The 7267-nt window shown below is 37.9% G+C and overlaps 1 long non-coding RNA gene across 1 annotated transcript; it reads left to right on the plus strand.

Annotated features, from left to right (window-relative positions):
• The first annotated feature begins 605 nt into the window (after window positions 1-605).
• LOC131936214 (uncharacterized) lies at window positions 606-4212 on the plus strand. Its single transcript, XR_009386027.1, has 3 exons — window positions 606-741; window positions 2237-2414; window positions 4065-4212. It is a non-coding gene; the product is annotated as an uncharacterized LOC131936214 (long non-coding RNA).
• The last annotated feature ends 3055 nt before the right edge of the window (window positions 4213-7267 follow it).

Consider the following 7267-nt stretch of genomic DNA (forward strand, 5'->3'; position numbering starts at 1 on the left):
CATTCTACACAATCTCTAACCCTTAAAAGTAAAAGACCTAGTTTGTTGGGAATTAAAGATATTTCTGTGGCAATGAGAAAAAACAACAACGTTTTGGCTTTTTTTCAAATATAGTTTAGTTACCTAATATATTAACTACTGTAAATAAACCGGGAGTGATCTGCCCTAAACGTTCTCGAATATTCCTATATAACTTGGAATATAGACATGATTTTTATAGGCTTTTGAAAAATTCAAAGTAGAAAAAGTACCACTTCCGGTTATTCAAAAGTTGATACGGATCTACGATTTTGATAAAATACTTATATATGAAATTTCATTAAACTAGCTGTAACGGTACTCAAGTTATTAATAACCAATTGACACGTATCCTTAATTGTGTTGGAGGGGGATCCCTTCTAACACTAAAATTAAGAACGAAGAAGAAGTCCAAGCCTTACAGAATTTTAAATTTAAATTAAATTTTGTCGAAGCTTAATACAATTTAAAATAATAATTTGTCCAAGCCTGGCCACATTTAAAGTTATACTTCAACAAGACTAACATTTTAAGTTCACCAAGACAAACGCCAGTATTTCGGTATCTGCAGTTCCACCAGTGATCAAACAAATGACCAACATCACTGACGCCGCTGAAGGTGGAAACCTCAACTTCAAGTGTGAAGCCGAAGGTGATCCAGAACCTTCCATTGTCTGGAAGAAACTTGGATCAGAGTCAACCTACTCAGACACTGGTGTTAAGGTATTTCATCAATCTTTTCTTACTTATAGTATTATTTTACATGTGAAATAGAGTAACCTTTTATTCTCCATCTTGACTGCCAACTTTCAATGCTGACCGTATCTTTCCCCAATGCTGACTATACCTTTCCCCAAACCTTACCATACTTTCCTCAATGCTGACTGTACCTTTTCTCAATGCTAACTGTACCTTTCCCCAATGCTGACTGTACCTTTCCTCAATGATGACTGTACTTTCCTCAATGCTGACTATACCTTTCCTCAATGCTGACTGTACCTTTCCTCAATGCTGACTGTACCTTTCCTCAATGCTGACTGTACCTTTCCTCAATGCTGACTGTACCTTTTCTCGATGCAGACTGTACCTTTTCTCAATGCAGACTGTACCTTTCCTCGATGCAGACTGTACCTTTCCCCAATGCTGACTGTACCTTTCCTCAATGCTAACTGTACCTTTCCCCTATGCTGACTGTACCTTTTCTCAATGCTGACTGTACCTTTCCTCAATGCTGACTGTACCTTTCCCCAAAACTTACCATACTTTCCTCAAAGCTGACTGTACCTTTCCTCAATGCTGACTATACCTTTCCACATTGCTGAATGTACCTTTCTCCAATGCTGACTGTACCTTTCCTCAATGATGACTGTACTTTCCTGAATGCTAACTGTACCTTTCCTCAATGCTGACTGTACCTTTCCTCAATGATGACTGTACTTTCCTGAATGCTGACTATACCTTTCCTCAATGCTGACTGTACCTTTCCTCAAAGCTATCTGTACCTTTCACAAATGCTGACTGTACATTTCCTCAATAATGACTGTACCCTTCCTCAATTCTGACTGTACCTTTCCTCAATGCTGACTGTACATTTCCTCAATGCAGACTGTACCTTTCGCCAATGTAGACTGTACCTTTCCTCAATGCTGACTGTACCTTTCCTCATTGATGACTGTACCTTACCTCAATGCTGATTGTACCTTTCCTCAATGCAGACTGCACCTTTCCTCAATACTGACTGTACCATTCCTGAAATTCTGACTGTACCTTTCCCCAATGCTGACTGTACCTTTCCTCAATGCTGACTGTACCTTTCCTCAATGATGACTGTACTTTCCTGAATGCTAACTGTACCTTTCCTCAATGCTGACTGTACCTTTCCTCAATGCTGACTGTACCTTTCCTCAATGATGACTGTACTTTCCTGAATGCTGACTATACCTTTCCTCAATGCTGACTGTACCTTTCCTCAAAGCTATCTGTACCTTTCACAAATGCTGACTGTACATTTCCTCAATAATGACTGTACCCTTCCTCAATTCTGACTGTACCTTTCCTCAATGCTGACTGTACATTTCCTCAATGCAGACTGTACCTTTCGCCAATGCAGACTGTACCTTTCGCCAATGTAGACTGTACCTTTCCTCAATGCTGACTGTACCTTTCCTTAATGCTGACTGTAACTTTCCTCAATGCGTACTGCACCTATTCTCGCCAGGAGGAAGGACTGACCATTGAAACTTTTGTCCCCGCTGATTTGTCTGACGCCATCATCAAAAGAGCGGGAAAAACCATCTCCTTCAACCCCGTCAGATACAGCCACGTTGGGATCTACGTCTGCAGTGCTGTGAACACTGTTGGGAACGCCACACAGGCAGTCAGTCTTGAAGTTCTGTGTAAGTTCCAAATCTGGTATCTTAAAGAGGTTTAAACATGTTTATTTAGTACTCTGTGAGTTCCACATCTTATCATCTTTGAGAGATTTGAACATGTTTATTTATTTCTGTGTAAGTTCCAAAACTAATTGGTCCTCTTAGAGAGATTTGAGCATGTTTATTTAGTTCTTTGGAAGTTCCACAACTGATCATTTTTGAGAGATTCGAACATGTTTATTTAGTTCTTTGGAAGTTCCACAACTGATCATCTTTGAGAGATTTGAACATGTTTATTTAGTTCTGTGTAAGTTCCACAACTGATCATCTTTGAGATATTTGAACATGTTTATTTAGTTCTGTGTAAGTTCCACAACTGATCATCTTATAGAGACTTGTACATGTTTTTTTTTAGTTCTGTGTAAGTTTAAAGTGACTTCTATGGTTTTATGAACTCAAGGCTTATTTAGTTATCTTAAAAAGCTATGTGATTGTTGTTAGAGTACTTGATCTCAAAATTACGCGTTAGCTTCAGGTTTGTTTAATCATCTTCAGATGTCTGTAACAATCTGCTATTTCAACAATTTGATCAATTATAAATGATTTCACAGAAGTGGTGTGGTGTCGCAGTTTTTAATTAAAAAAAACAAACAAACAAAAAAACAACCTACTTATTGTCGCTATAAATATGGTAGTTTTGTTGGTAGGTGGTGATGGAGCTATTTGATGTCAATGTTGAGGGTGTCTGGTATTTTGTGACGATGTGTGATGATAGGAAATGATTTAATTAAGCTGCCAATTTAAAAAGTTCTTTAAAAAATGCTGGCTACAATGCAGCATTACCTTGAAGTTTTTGCTATCCTGGTATTATGGCAGGAATAGCAATTAAATGAGGGATGGGGTTATATATAGGTTATAGTTAATCCTTTGAGCCCGGGCCTCCCTGGCCGAATTTCTCCCATTTCCTGAGCTCCCAGGCCCAAACCGATTTTCACTTATCTGTTTTAACTTTGCCTATAACTTTGAACCGTTTGAGATAATCAAGCTAAATTTGGTATTCAGGCTCAGGAATAAACATCAATTCAGCAAGATTCTGAAATTCTATATGTTTTTACTATGTATGAACATAACATTGTATATAAAACGAACAAGGTTGATGGTCGTGGCTCAGTTTGCACTAATAAAAAAATTTATATACCCATAATTTTTTTATACTACTTACTAAACATAATGACAAAACTAGACTAACCTATCTATTTATTGTTATTATAATAATAAATATAACACAATAATAAAATAATATAAAATAACTGATTCTTTTTTTTTTTGTCGGCAATGTATTTTACAAAATGCAAACACTTTCACTTTCATTTTTCCCCCAAAATCTATTTTTAGAATCATAATCCCGCACTAAAACGACATATGCGCCGTTTTATTCAGTACGCCGCTAATGATATTTAATAAGACGGTATACCAGCCACTAGGACTATGACGCTAGATCATCGGGCCAGAAGACCAGCTTGTTACTAGTGATGCTTGTTACTAGTAAAATATTAAACCTTGAAAACTTCCTTCCGGTATTTAAAACCCGTGCCTAAAACAGCATTAGTTTTATAAACTACTCTTCTATGCATAATTAAAAATAAATTTAACTATTTTTTTTTAAATGTCCAGACAAACCCAACTTTGACACAGATTTCAAAGATAAAGAGTTCTGGGGTTGGGCGGGTCACAGGGCCAACTTGACCTGTGTGGCCAGAGCCAACGAGAAGGCCGGCATTCAGTGGATTATCAAGGATGAGTCCGACCCAACCAAACTGCCAGTCAGCGAAAACAGGCAGCTGGGCAAGGACTTGACCGCTGGCTATCTCGAGGTGGGTGGCTGTTCCGTCAAAAATGCATGGGTCACATTATTAACTGTCAATGTAACATTTTGTGATGTAACATTGTGAATCTAGCTGCTGCTAATGTAACATTGTGTGCTCTAGCTGCTATTGTAACATTATGTTCTCTAGCTGCTAATGTAACATTGTGTGCTCTAGCTGCTATTGTAACATTGTGTGCTCTAGCTGCTGCTAATGTAACATTGTGTGTTCTAGCTGCTAATGTAACATTGTGTGCTCTAGCTGCTATTGTAACATTGTGTGCTCTAGCTGCTAATGTAACATTGTGTGCTCTAGCTGCTATTGTAACATTATGTTCTCTAGCTGCTAATGTAACATTGTGTGCTCTAGCTGCTATTGTAACATTGTGTGCTCTAGCTGCTGCTAATGTAACATTGTGTGTTCTAGCTGCTAATGTAACATTGTGTGCTCTAGCTGCTAATGTAACAGTGTGTGCTCTAGCTGCTAATGTAACATTGTGTGCTCTAGCTGCTAATGTAACATTGTGTGCTCTAGCTGCTAATGTAACAGTGTGTGCTCTAGCTGCTAATGTAACACTATGTGCTCTAGCTGCTAATGTAACATTGTGTGCTCTAGCTGCTAATGTAACATTGTGTGCTCTAGATATTACTAATGTAACATTGTGTTCTTTACGACCGCCATGTCGGAACTTTTGTATCTGCAGATACTGCTGGATTCAACAAGCTCCCAAATGTACAGAAACTACATCTGTGTAGCCAAGAACAGCTTTGGTGAAGCAACACAGGAAATCACACTAAAAGAAGCGAGTGAGTTCCATTCAGAAGCTAACAAATCTGCTAAAACATTTTAAGTGAATTTTAAATTGTTAAACTGGGTGGACAGACCCAGTTTTTTTTTTCTACAACGCTTTTCCTTCTTACTGTAGTCATCTCATCGTTTGAATTACAGTTGATACCAACATGTGAATTACAGTTGGTAACATGTGAATTACAGTTGGTAACATGTGAATTACAGTTGGTAACATGTGAATTACAGTTGGTAACATGTGAATTACAGTTGGTAACATGTGAATTACAGTTGGTAACATGTGAATTACAGTTGGTAACATGTGAATTACAGTTGGTAACATGTGAATTACAGTTGGTAACATGTGAATTACAGTTGGTAACATGTGAATTACAGTTGGTAACATGTGAATTACAGTTGGTAACATGTGTATTACAGTTGGTAACATGTGTATTACAGGTGGTAACAACATGTTTATTACAGTTGGTACCAACATTGGAATTACAATTGGTAATTAAGTCAACCACAACACATAAAGTTTACCATAGGTATATTTTACCACCAAAAATATAAAGGTTACTACAACCTGTACAAAGTAAACATTAATCTTATTAAAAGCATTAAGAGAGAAATTTCTAGTGAATAAAAACAAACAGAATGTTTTATCTTGACACCACAAATGTGCCAGTAACATTTTTATTTTAACCCATGTTTATTTATTGAATTGTCAAACATAGAGAACTGGGTGCTGGAATGCTTGTTGTTTATTCTGTTGGTTGTCAGTTTCTTTTATAAATGTACCAATAAAGCTGCTGGTTGATATGAACTGGTTGTCCTGTTCACAGCTACACCAGAACAACCCAAGGTGTCTCTGGAGTCTGCGTACACCACAATGGTGACCTTGAATGTGGAGCCACCAACCCGCACTGGGGGACAACCCGTAACTGAGTACAGCTACACGGTTGACAATACAGCCCTCACTGGAAAAGCCAGTAAGTTGTCAAAACATGGATGGTAGGATTGTACTTTAAAGTCAGGCTAAATTGGATGGTAGGATTGTACTTTAGAGTCAGGCTTAATTGGATGGTAGGATTGTTCTTGGTCATAGTCAGGCTGTTGGATGGTAGGATTTTGCTTTAGAGTCAGGCTAAGTTGGGTGGTAGGATTGTACTTGATCATAGGGTCAGGCTAAATTGGTTGGTAGGATTGTACTTTAGAGTCAGGCTAAGTTGGATGGTAGGATTGTGCTTTAGAGTAAGGCTAAGTTGGGTGGTAGGATTGTACTTGATCATAGGGTCAAGCTAAGTTGGATGGTAGGATTGTACTTAGTCATAGTCAGGCTGTTGGATGGTAGGATTTTGCTTTAGAGTCAGGCTAAGTTGGGTGGTAGGATTGTACTTGATCATAGGGTCAGGCTAAATTGGTTGGTAGGATTGTACTTTAGAGTCAGGCTAAGTTGGATGGTAGGATTGTGCTTTAGAGTAAGGCTAAGTTGGATGGTAGGATTGTACTTTAGAGTCAGGCTAAGTTGGATGGTAGGATTGTACTTTAGAGTCAGGCTAAGTTGGATGGGAGGATTGTACTTTAGAGTCAGGCTAAGTTGGATGGTAGGATTGTACTTTAGATTCAGGCTGTTGGATGGTAGGATTGTACTTTAGAGTCAGGCTAAGTTGGATGGTATGATTGTACTTGGTCATAGTCAGGCTAAGTTGCATGGTTGGATTGTACTTTAGATTCAGGCTAAGTTGGATGCTAGGATTGTACTTAGAGTCAGGCTAAATTGGATGCTAGGATTGTACTTTAGAGTCAGGCTTAGTTGGATGGTAGGATTGTACTTTAGAGTCAGGCTAAATTGGATGGTAGGATTGTACTTTAGAGTCAGGCTAAGTTGGATGCTAGGATTGTACTTTAGAGTCAGGCTTAGTTGGATGGTAGGATTGTACTTTAGAGTCAGGCTAAATTGGATGGTAGGATTGTACTTGGTCATAGATAGTCAGGCTGTGTTGAAACTGCTATTGGTAGCATACATGAGCCTTTAATTTAAACGGGTGGATATAAAAACTTTTACCTTTAACAGGAAGCATATACATAATTTTACCTTTAATAAGTGGCATATACATACACCTTTACTATGTATAATTTAATGAGAAATATTGCCTGAAATAATTTTGTTATTTTGTATTGTATTTTGAAACTATTTTAATACATCCAATGTTAAAAGTCCCC

This window comes from Physella acuta, unplaced genomic scaffold (assembly GCF_028476545.2).
Source record: "Physella acuta isolate Inbredline_101_S28 unplaced genomic scaffold, ASM2847654v3 ptg000171l, whole genome shotgun sequence".
Classification (NCBI taxonomy): Eukaryota; Metazoa; Mollusca; class Gastropoda; family Physidae; genus Physella; species Physella acuta.